Here is a 13,076-nt window from a genome sequence, read left to right on the forward strand (position 1 = left end):
TATCTGAAATTTTCCTTTAACCCTGCCTTTAAAGGGGGAAAATGAACCCTGTCGAGTAAAAAGAAAAGGCACAAAGACTGCTGGTCACTCTGCAAAGAGAAAATACTTAAAAATGGCTTGAAATTCACTACTTACCTCTCTCCACTTCACGTTCAAAGTGACAAACAGTAACGCTCGCTAACAGTTTTCTTGGAAACATGCATGTGATTGGCTCCTTGAGGAATCACATGCACAAAAATGCCTCCTATTGGCTGTTGCTCTCTGCCTGGGTCATTAGGCAGTTAGCAGCAGTTACTAGCCCTGAACTGTGACAGTAGCGTAATATTACTTTGTTTAAATATTTTTACTATATTTCATTCAGCGACCTTAATGAGTTAACAAGGAAATGCCTCCAATATTTATAAATTACTAGTATCAGATTAAAATGTTTTCAAAATTGTTGTGCTTTTTTGCATAGTGTTTTCATCAGCTCAGTGTGGTCCTTCTGCAAATAAAGTTTCCCAAAGTGACTATATATGCTATATATATATATATATATATATATATATATATATATATATATATATATATATATATATATATATATATATATATATATATATATAGGGCAGGGCAGATGAGTTCTATATCAACAGTGACCCTCCATTGTGGCTGCCACTGTGCATCACAACACCATCCACGGTACTGAGGGATCTCTCAGTCAGGTAGATGGATATTAGCCATTTGTATATGTTCTATTTCTGTTAGCAGCCCAATCTACTAGACAACCAGCCTGACCTCTTATCACACAGCCTATGGGAAACAATTAAATTGCTCAGTGTTAACCACCCAGCAGTGTATTCTTTTTGATGAATGTCTAGGTAGGTACGGACTTTGGTACATATCTATAAAGGATCAGCTCAGTGTGATCCTTCTGCAAATAAAGTTTCCCAAAGTGACTATAAAAATTATATATAGGGCAGGGCAGGTGCGAACACATGGCATTAGAGTACTATATCAACAATGACCCACCATTGTGGCTGCCAGGGCATTTTGAGTGCCAGTGTGCGTCACAACACCATCCACGGTACTGAGGCATAACTAAGTCGTAAGACCTAGACTTAGGTGTCTAGGTCTTTTAATTTTCCTGCATTAGGCTGTCTACCTGTTTTCTAATTTGCCATTTTTTTAAATTTTTTTAATAAAGCAAGTGCTTTGTTATATATATATACAATGTTTGTGTCAGGACTCGGGCGAGCAGGTCAGGTAGGAGCCCATGTGCAGGGGATACTGGGGATTCTGTCTGTACCTCTTTATGCATATTGATGGGTAGATAGGTATAGCAGGACTGGAAACAGAATAGAAGGGAGCTGAGGCAGAGACAGGGCTGATGACAGGTAAGCCCACTGGCAGGGCTGACGTCAGGCAAGCCCACTCTGAGCAGCTGCAAATCGGATATGCCATGAACGGAAGACAAAAAGGGAGGTCGGTATAACACGCCAAGTCAGAAGCCGAAGATCAAGAACAGGACACCGGGAACAAGCCAGGACCAGGAACAAGCCGCTGCAAGGAGCTGATTACTCTACAATGCAAAGGCAGGGCTAAACTCAGGTAATAAGGTTCAGCTGTACCTGGTAATTGGGTTCTGAGCGCTCCATTTGGAGAAGGGTGGCCACTAGCAGATAGATATACCACATGAATGATTAAGCCATGGTTCGGGGAGCGAAAAGTGGACCCTGACAGATTGCTTTTGTCTGGTGAAATTTTAAATAGCAAGACTGGTGTGCACTGATCAGTAAGTTACACAGATACAAAATAAATCGACCCATGAACATAGGCAATCAAAATCACAAGTGAAATCGCCTGTCCCTGTCTGTTCTTCACAAACAGGGCCTGGCTGGGAATGAAAAACAGGATATATGTGCATATATATTTACGCAGAAAGCTACTAAATTATTCTTTAATCACACTTGTTGTTCTACTGTTTTATGGATTAAAGAAAAATATCCATGTATTAATAATGATAGTAACTCGACTGTGTCTTTGTTCTGTAGCACTGAGTAGCTAGGCAGAATTATGGCTGGTATTATCAGAAACTCGCACATTTGTTTGAAAACATTGGCATGAAGTCTTAAGGCTGATGCAGTCATGTCTGTTCCATATGTCTATTTTCAAAGCAATGAGTGACTGTTTTCCATGACATCAATGTGCCCGAGGACACATTACAAAGCTGAGCCCCCAATTACCATCAGCAAAGTGGCCAAAAAAACTCAACAGCTTGCGCGCAACACTATAGTTATATTGGAAATGTTAAGCAAAGTCACAGGAATAGACAACACAGACGCAAAGTAACAATAGTTTTGCATTCTTCTTATATCATATAAATATGATATAAAAATATGGAATTAAAACAGGTCGACTCTAGGTAATGGTAATTTTTTTTAATAGGCATGTATAATTCCCCCCCCCCCCCCCAGGGAATCAATGGTTAGCATGATCCGAAATTAGGAAATAGTTGTCAAAGTGCCAAGAAACATGGCAAGTTTAAGGCTGGCAATATACTAAGTGTTGACAGAACAGATAAACACCTCAGCAGATTGTAATGATGAGGACAAGAAATTGACTCTCACTCCGTCACCGAAAGGTTAAGTTAGAAGTTAGCACAAACTGTCTAGTTTTAATACATTCATGTAATCTACGATATGTGAAGGTGACACTTTCCTACTCAATAATCATGCAACATTTGAGACAAATGTTGCAGAAAGCAATTCAGTTTTGAAGAACACCTTGTTCCAGCTTATCAAAAATATTGTTGCTGTCTGAAACAAACAGCCTGAAGTTTATATTTAAAGAAACAATAATTTCAGTGAGGTGCTTGGGGGTGAGTTCAGGGCAGGAAAGTAATTGGCAATGCAGGTCTTTCCCCACACCACAGGCCTTAGCTCTGATGAATAGTACTGCAGTCAATTGCCCCCTAGGCCAGTCCGAAACTCTCACTTGCAGTATAATGAAATCGCAGCTACTCACACTGTGTAAGGGGGAAATGCCCATGTATTCAAAAAAATGGACACCATGAACGTTCAAAGGCATCATTAACATGCATGTGATGGCTGGAGTTAATTTGTATTGCCATACAGCAGAGGTCTCCAACCTACATCCTGTGGACCACATCTGGCCCGCCACGAGTGTTTACCCAGCCTAGGTGGGACTGGACCAGCGGAATACTGGGAAATTTGCCTGTAGGCAGCCTCACCTGGCGCCAGTCTTAAGGGCTGACCATCCGAATATGTTTGGCCACTGCGTGTCTGCCAGTCAGTGTTGCACCGACTACGACATCATACCGAGCTTGACTGTGACAGGGACACGGAGGTACGATTAACACACGCAAAAATAAAACGGCCCATGCAGGGGGAGTGTATGAAGGGGAAATCATGCTGTTTATAGAGATGGAGGAGAATGATACACTCACAGCCACTCCAACACCAAACTTTTTTTTTTTTTTAATTGAAAGATGTTTGGATATTTATTAAAGTGTTATAGGCATTTCTGTACGTCGGTTAATATGTTTATCGGTCGATCGAAACCTGTGGTATTGAGTTTCCGTGTGGCTCTCATTTGATCTATTCCTGCAGGTATAGGCACAGCATAACAACCTACTTTTTTTTGTAATTGTAAAATGTGTAAAATATACGAGGTGCTCCTTTTACTGAAAGGTTTGGAGGCCCCCGCCATACAGGAAAAGCTATTGTGTGTAGAACGCATGCTGCGCAGACCTTGAAAGGATTATTCCCTGTGTATGTATGAATCAGGGTATTCTCAACTATACAGAGAAGTGTACATTTTACCCGCACAGAAAAACGCGGTTTTAACATCCGCTCACGAAAGCCTTTGACATACAGTACACTATAGGCAGGCATTGTACTCGCAATCCATAGAACCAGTACATGTTTTATTACACACCCCGCTGTTCTGCCAAAATGATCATTATTCACTTAGATCATCTGCTTGAAAACAAATTCATGGTCTTTAATTAAATGTGGCATTTGCACTGCTGAAGTAGGTGTCTGTCTGAGACTGTTAATGTTTCTAATTAAATAACAATCGGCTGCTTGAAACCTTTTGCCATTCCACTTTTTTCTTTTTTTTATCAAGTGTTATTCACATACTGCTTTTTTTCCCACAGTATACACTTGTGGTAGGCATCTAAAATATATTGCTTTGTTAGATTCATACAACAGAGGGAGAGAGACTGTTCAAAATCTCATATTGTTCTATGTGATCACATTTATCAGATAAGCCCTTTGAAACAGAACATCTATGAATTCTACAGTACAGCTGGGCAATTTTCGAAAATGGAGCCCAGAAGTCTGTAAAACTCATACTATAGATTGCTTTCATTCTGCCTGGGTTGACATTGGTCCTTACTGAAAGGGAACTGCGCTTGCTGCAATTAATTTTTTTTTCTCTGTACATCTATCATTTTAATAGAGGAAGTGTACGTTCTTTGAAATGATCGAGAGTGCTTTCAAATGGCTTTTTATTTCACAATTATTTTAACAATTTTTGTTGAAATGACAGAAAGCATCCTGGCTTTGTTTTGCTTCACTCAATGCACATGAAGTTGTGAGAGTTCTGGAAGTGTATTTGGTGATCTGAATAGTGGATGGGAAATTTAAAAAAAAATAATAAAAAAAAAGCCTATTGAAAGTACAAACAAAAAACATTCTTGGAATTGGTGATGTCCCTTTTGATCGTTTGCCTAGATTTGCATTTTATCTCGTTTTGGATGTTTTTGCTTTGTAATGAAAGGAAAAATAAATTATACGGCACAGGACTTCTGAGAGAGGAGCTGCAATCATCAAACGCATTCTTGAAACTGTTGTAATTACTCTCACTTAGTTGGTAGGTTATCATTTTGTTCTATTAAGAAGTTTTAGCTTGGTGGTGAGAGCATTACTTATATATCCAGGCACAGATAATATTGGCATATCTAACTTAAAGGTACACCTCAGCCCTTACATGCAGCTTGATGTTACCATAAAAGTAAATTCGGGTAAAAGAGGGTTTCACAAGAAAGCTTTCTATGTGTTTGTTCAGTTTCTGCCTTTGCTTTGCAGTGTGTAAGCACAAGGTACTCTCTGCCAATCGCTGCGTCACGGAGAGCAAAAGGGGAGCTTTTTTTATATACCAAAGTTAAATAATGCATATTAGTACTTCGATGCATTCATGCTTGGTCATAAACTGTCTCTTTAACCCCTTCAGTCCCGGGGGGTTTTTGTACCTTATGTCCGGGAGAAATTTTGCCATTTTTGCGGTATGTCCGGTCAGCGATTATTCTCTTTTCCTGCGAAAAGTGTACCCATTTAAACCATATATTGTTTTTTCAAGGAGAGATAGAGCTTTCTTTTGATACCATAGTTAGATGATTAGCTGAAAATTCAGGATGAGAAATTTAGTGAAAACTAGCGAAAATTTGAGAAAAAACCCCTAAATTATAATTTTTTCCCTCTGAATCCTCACAAAATTAGGTAAAGTGATGAGAAAATCCCCTCCAAGTTTATCAATTCAGGTGTTCTGATTTCAGAAATGCCTAATTTATATAGATTTTCCATACTTTCCCAGCACTTATAGGGAACATACTATAAGGTGTACATTATTCGTAGAATTCTTATCCTTATGGCTTAACGGGTTTGGGGGTTGTGAACAGGGGCAGGAGGGGTTATACTGTTTAGATGTTGTGTTACGGCAATGGGATGTAATGTTTTTTTTTTGTTTGTTTTTTGTATTTTTTTTTTAAATGGTTAGAGGTCCTCTTAGGGAGCTCTTGAACATATTATTAATGCCAGTGATGTCGCAGTGACATCACTTAGCTCACTGTATTGTTTTTTAAAAAAATATTTATTTCAGTGATTTTTTTTTTTTTTTTTAAATCACTAACCATTTTTTTTCTTTGTTTCATTTTTCAGCATGGGAGAAGAAGGAGAAACATGGTTTCTCACTCTCTCCTCTGCGCGATCCCCCTGCACTGATCACACTGTGATCTCTATGCAAGTCCCCACAGACTCTACTTGGGTATAAAATGATGATGTCTCCTAGTCACACTAGCATTATTTGGTGGCCTCTGGCCTTAATTTTCCAGGGAAATCTAATTATCCCTAGTCTCGTCATGCAACACAATTTTCTCATACAGCCGAGCTTTCGACATAAGTGGACATTACTGATCAGAAAACATTTAGTGTTTATCAATTTCAGGTGTGTCCATGTCAATTATATAATTATCGGAACTGTCACCAACATAATGCTTAGCATAGTTTGATCCATTTATTTAAAAATCCTTATGATTTGTGCGTTTTGTTTTTCAATAATTACACTTGTTGCAGATATTTGGTTTAAGAGTAGACTTAACATTAGATAAAACTGTGATCAAATGCTAATAATTCAGATTGTTTCTTTTGTTTTGCTCTTTAGACTCCCAAGTAAGTGTTTGTGAAGATGAAATCAGACAAGGTCAAAAATCTCACCACCAAGCTTTAAGATCTGCATCTCATCCTACAGCAACATCAACACTGGAAGATAAAGCAGCAATAACAGATAACCAAATAAAAAACAACTTGGAGTCATTTTATGAATTAAATTGTCAGAAACAATGCAAGCAAGAGGATAACGCAATATTGGATCAACTTTCTGAGAAAATATCAGACTTGCGTACAAAGAATCAGATGTATGCACTCCGGAGCTTCCAGATGGCAAGGATTATTTTAAATCGAGATGGATTGAATGTCTTGCAAAATCATTCTACAAACTCAGTCTTCTCATCAGCAAAACCCTCCGATTCCACCACAAACACAGAGCCTATACCTGGAATTTCAGAAGACGCAATTTGTTTTATCAGGAATAAAAATAAATCTTGAGTTATTCCATACGTTTAATTCTCCAGGAAGCTATAGGATACCTTTTGTTAATTGCCTCTTCTTGTTAGATGGTGCTGTCACATGATTAAGGCCTTCATGGCAGCCTTTTGGTCTATACTGGAAATTGAGATAAGAGATTAGCTACACTTGCTCCCCATCTGGTGGTGCCCTCCGCTTTACAATTTTATTCATAGCTAGACACACTCCACCTCCCACCCCATTATCTCCATATGCAAAGTGGGAGACCTTGAGGGGAACATACCTTGAAAGGCATCATTTGTGTTTACATTTATTTATATAGCACCAGCGGATTCTATAGGGCTGTGAGTAGTAGTAGTATTTTAAATCACACACTGATGAGTTGGTACAAAGAGAGCTCTTGTGAGCTTGCAGTCTAGTCATGTTACCCAAGAAGCCACAGCCAGTATAGTATATTTTCCCATGGCCCTCTGTCCATTTCGTATTTTATTTCCATTGAATGTAATAAACTTTAAACATACATAGTTTAATCAGGTTCTCAGATGCCGTCTCTATTATCAGTGAACTGAGATAAAAACAGTGTAAAAATAATGGGAAACGTTTCTTTATTGCGTCCATTTGTTTATCTTTGTCATTTTCTGTTCTTTTATACCATTATTCCATTCCTTCTCCATATACTTTTTTACTGTGCATGTTGCCCATTAAGATGTAACATATCTTTGCGGCACTCCTAATACCGCTTTAGCTCTGTTTACATACGGATCCATCTTATGTGGTGTATAGTTTCCAGGGTATTTCAAAACTGTGCACAAACATTTTAAATTTATAGTTTATGTACAAACTGCCTGAGTAAATCTGAAAGCCACATGCGATATAAGCACATTCATTCCAAATACAAGTATGTGCAAAGGTGAGGGCATGCTTTGTGAAAAAAGTTAGCACCTCGGGGGGGGGGGGGGAAACACATCATTTTACAATTAATGTAAATGTGTGTTGGCTGCTTGACATATTTTTGCAATTTCTATTTCACAGTTGCTATTTATTTCCTAAATTTAAGAAATTGGAAAAAATAATACAAAATTAGAGACACTACTTTTATTTGGCTTCTTATAAAGTAGACAAAATGGAAAACCTTAAAACTGTAAAAAGTAGGATTTGAAAAACATTTCAGATCTGCTTTAAAGAAGTCTGTTCACGTTAGGTTCACGGTACGGACACCTTCCACATGCTGCAGGACGGTCATGCAATACTGTAGAATGAACTCTTGATTTAACTGTGATAGATATCTTCATTGTACTGGGCAAAGGTTGAAAACTGATTCAGCGCGTAAATATTCAAAGGTGTCCTTTTTTAAATGTCCAGCATGGCAATCGTTGTTACGCAGTGATGAGCCGAGCCTCCGAGGTTCCAAAGAAGAACTGAGATGAGGAAGAATGAAAGAAAGAAAGGGGTGTGAATATCATTAAATATATATATTTTTCCAAAGTTTAAATTTTTCCAAGGGAGCCTCCATTTTATGAAGTGTTTTTTGTGTGCAAGTGGTGATGATTTTGTCATTTAATGCACTGAAAGGAACATACTTTATGATTTTATGTAGAAAGAACCATTCTGATGGAAGATGCTACATATGGTGAAAACACCGAATGACCAACTAATCCTTCATATTCATTGGTCCATTATCACCGTTTCCCTTTCTTGCGTTTATTTGCCTATTACCCGTTGTGTTCCCACAAAATCAACATTATGCATTAAAATAACACGCCTGTTTCACTTAACATATCATGTTACTCCACATATTATAATGTTTACATACATACATATATATATATATGTGTGAATGGAAACAATAATATATATATATATATATTGGGCAACAGCCACTGGATTAGCAGATAAGGGCTGACTGGCTTTGCATCGTTACCATGTCCCCCATCCTTTCTCTCTGGTGTGGCCTGGGTGTGATGTGTGGGTGCCTGAGCTACCTGTGCATTAAATTTAATTCATTTGAGGAAACAAAACACAACATTTTATACATTTTTTTTCTACGTATTCACTAGTAGCACACTGCATAGATAGAATGGTGTTTCTTACCTGCAGAAGGCCTTATACCTTAATGAATAACAGGCCAGCAGTCAGTCTCAGAAGATATGACTGGACAGAGATTGCTTTGAAATGTCCCAACAGGAAATCTTGGCCATGGTTTTACTGCAGACTGACTAAACCCTGTAGCTGCCCTCAAGTAAGCTGCTGACCTTGACTGAAATGTATGGTTTTTAGTGACTGCCAGTTAAGCTCTGAGCCACTGAAGTTCACAGGTTCTCAACATTCTCACGTTCTTGACCAGTGTCTTATTACTCTGATACTACAACCAGGTTCATTGATACTCCATGTAAGTCTGATGCATGCTGAGGAGAACATAAGAATCTCATTAAGGGTTGCAGAACGACACAGTGACATCCTGCAACCATTGCCAGCTTGTGAACCAGTCATGGCCCTGCTGATAATCATCAAAGAAAGCAGCGAGGCTGTATATTTTATCAATTATTGGTTTCCTTAAAAATATGACGCTTTGATGTACTCCAAGTCAAAAAAGTTTAATTTGTTAATAATTAGAAACATTTACATATATAGTAACAGAAGGCAAGAAAGTTATACCAAAGGCAATAAGCGTTCCATAGATATTCAAGAGCAGTTTTTCACCCAATTAAATGTACAGTCTACTGCCTCAAAACAGTTGATGAATACATATAAAGATGAAGCATATCCTTAGCTTTTATCACATACAATCTGACACCTACTGTGAAGAAAACAGAGGAATACTTATCAAAACAACCAGCAAAACTTTATAAGACTGTGTACAGATGATGAGATCTGTACAGTAAGTATAAATTATGTGCCTATGTCTCCTTGCCTAAAATGGTCCAGCCATTTCTTACAGGCATCTTAATTTGGAGTCACAATGCCAATTGGAAGGTGCGTTCTTGAGTTTTATAAATCTCTTAAAAAAATAATCCCCTTTCAGATTAAAACGTTCCAAATGGAGATGGCCACATGATGTACCCACCTCCAGTAAGTTCCGGCGCTGGCTCTGCTAAATGCTGTGTCCGGTGTGCATGTGTGCCTTCCCATTGATTCTAATGGGAGCACTTTGCTGGCGTTGATTGCCTGCTGAAGCTGTAATTAAGTGACAGGACATAAACCCATTGATTTTATTTAAAGTACTTACTGACACACATTGACAGCTTAAGCAGTTGATCAGAAGATTTTTTGGTTCTTGGTTGGTTGGAGAAATGCATATTAAAGTAATCACATAGGGTTAGGGTTACTTACAGAGTAATGTGCATTCTTCTATAGTAGGAGTGTCAGGGACATTAGACTGTCTCTTTAATAAAGTATCATATGCAAACACAAACATTAAATACCCATCTCTAAATTATTAATATGAAACGTATATAGCAAGTTACCAGGACACTAGTAGCACCTTATTTTTAACACCAATGATGTAGGAGGAAATTACATTTAGATAAAAACTTTTCTACCCACTCACATTTTTTAGCCTTTGGGCAAGATCCTTCATTTTAAAGACCAACCCTCCTGAGATACAGTACATAACACGCTGCAGCTGAATGTAGAGTATTTCTACATCCCTGTCTTGAAATTTCTTTAGAAACCAAAATCATAAAGCCAAAGAGAATGTGGCTGGTGATGTTGAAGTATTTTTACATTGTTATCACTGAAACCAACAAAATATATTTTCACAAAAAAATATATATATCACAGTTAATAAGCCTGGACAATATTAATAATTGTAAAAAAAAAAGTTGCAGGTAAGCAATTGTTGTAAGAGTGCTTACGCCATTTGAGTAAGAAGGTAAACCAGGCTTCAGCCTGTCGTAGGGGACCTTATAGAATTTTAAGTTACATAAGCATCTAACCAAGTCTTTTTTTTTCCATCTGTAAAAACTGAGACCTTAATAAGCTCCGTCTTAAATTCAGGATAGCTTTATGCCTATCACATGCATGTTTATAGTTCCCTAATTCTACTAGGGAACTCTATGTCCATGGTCTCCTACAGCTTAAAAAAGCAGTGTACCATATTTAACATAACTTACAAATAGACACATACACACATTTGTGTTGTATATGCATTGGTACAATATGTATGGTATGTAACTGGATGATATTATAGCTCAGATGGGGATGTCATCTACCTGTCTTCATAATATGGTCTCATTATATGGTGTAACAGTATAGTTCCTGAAAGTATGAATTACTGGATTTATGCTGCCATATGGCATCATACACTTTACAGCTTTAAGTTCCATTCCCTGTAATTGATCTCAGGCACTTCAATTTTCAGTCCAATTACACAAGTAACTGATTTAGAAATAAACATGCTTCCTCTAGGGCACAGAACGCAGCTACCAGAGACCCTGCTCGAAACCCATCATCTGGCACAAACAGGTAACCATAATACATTTAAAATGAATTGTTATCCAGCCTGCACCAAAACAGACATGTTAAACCCATGATACGAATCTCATTTTGTTCTGTAAAGCTTAAATTGAAAGGAGAATGAATCATTAAAGTAATTAACAAACTAAGCTTTCCAATCTCTGTAATTCTTATCCTAATTTACTAAATGGATCATGTGTTTTTACTGAAGATTGCGAAAACTTATACCTATCAGCCGTTATGATGTTACCCAGGGCAATGCACTCATCCAAATTCTGAAAGGTTTAACTTCGCCTGAACTCCTTGTACACATTAAACCATTATAATATGCTCACAGATGACACTTTCATATATAAGACTCATAAGGACTAATCCTTCTTTATAAAATACATATTGGAAAATGAATGTACATTAAATTAATTAAAGGACGGCCATTTTCTGGGACACAGGATCTTTTAAATTAATAAGATTCGCAGTTTTGTTTACAAAGAACATCCACATGCAATCATTGGCTCAGTATTTTTCCATTATTAATAAAGTACCATGCACCAAATATCACCAAGGTATTTCAACTTGGATGCCCTGCAAAATAGCATATAGCAGGCACTTATTGCTCATCTGGCACATTGGCAAATGCCCAGTAAGCCATTGCCCTGCTTCAAAGGCCCCCAATCTCCCACTCCAGTGGCCACCAGCTGGATATACCTGGATCCACGCTATGTGAGCGTAAAAAGGCAATGTGCGACCCGCCATATCCAGCCGTCGCTTATGTCATTAAACGTCCGTCAGCTGTAAAGTGCCAGTGTCGCCTCATTATTACAGTAGTATAATATTATCACATCTGGCATACATATTACCCACTAAGATGACCATACATTTTAAAACCTCGGGATACCCTAAATAAAAAGTGTGTATATGAACATAGAAACAACCTAATCATGGTGAAAATGCTACTCAGAAATATAGTCTTTAAGACACTTCTGTAATTAAATGTGTTATTGCAAGTAAAGAATACTGTGTGAAGGCCAGATCAAAATAAAAACCAATTAGTGATATGTAGAAGTCTATAGCTTCTAGATGAGTGAAAGTGAATGTCTTCCTTATAACATATTACATTTTATAGTTGTGCTGTACAACCAAGTGGGGAAAAAAACATTTTGGGTTTTTTAATAATTATAACATCAGTCTGGGTCTCCAAGCTTATATGTCTTTAAAATGAATAGGGTACCCACATCCCCCCTTGCCCACCACCCTTCGGCACACGGGGTTTTACTCCCCTAAGTGAAAGGAGCTTTTTTTCCCATTTTTAGCATATCTTTGTTCACCGTTATTTCCCTTTTCCACGTTTAGCATATCTACAAAATTAGATATTGTTTTTCAAAGACACATGGGGCTTCCTCTTTGTTCCTTTTTTTGTATACAAAATTGCAGCGATTAGAAAACATTTTTTTGCAATTTGACTTCTACAAGTTAGGTCCCACTGATAAAATAAAACTGATTTATGTTCAACATCCCCCGCATCAATAGGTTTGTATTTTAATAAGAGAACAAAATGCTTTTATTCCATTCTTGATTATTATTTATTTTTTTTACTTTTTACAATTTTTTTCACTATTTTTAAAAGTATGCTAGAACTTTTAAGGTTGTTCCCCACTGCTGCTGATCATAGAGTGATCACCAAGCAGGGGTCCAATGCCCATCAGATAGCAGAGGTTTCAGGAGGGTCTGGAAACCCCTCTGTGTACCTTTTTA

The sequence above is a fragment of the Sceloporus occidentalis genome, unplaced genomic scaffold (genome assembly GCF_023333645.1).
Source record: "Sceloporus occidentalis isolate IW3139 unplaced genomic scaffold, rSceOcc1.0.p SCAF_15, whole genome shotgun sequence".
NCBI classification, from domain to species: Eukaryota; Metazoa; Chordata; class Lepidosauria; order Squamata; family Phrynosomatidae; genus Sceloporus; species Sceloporus occidentalis.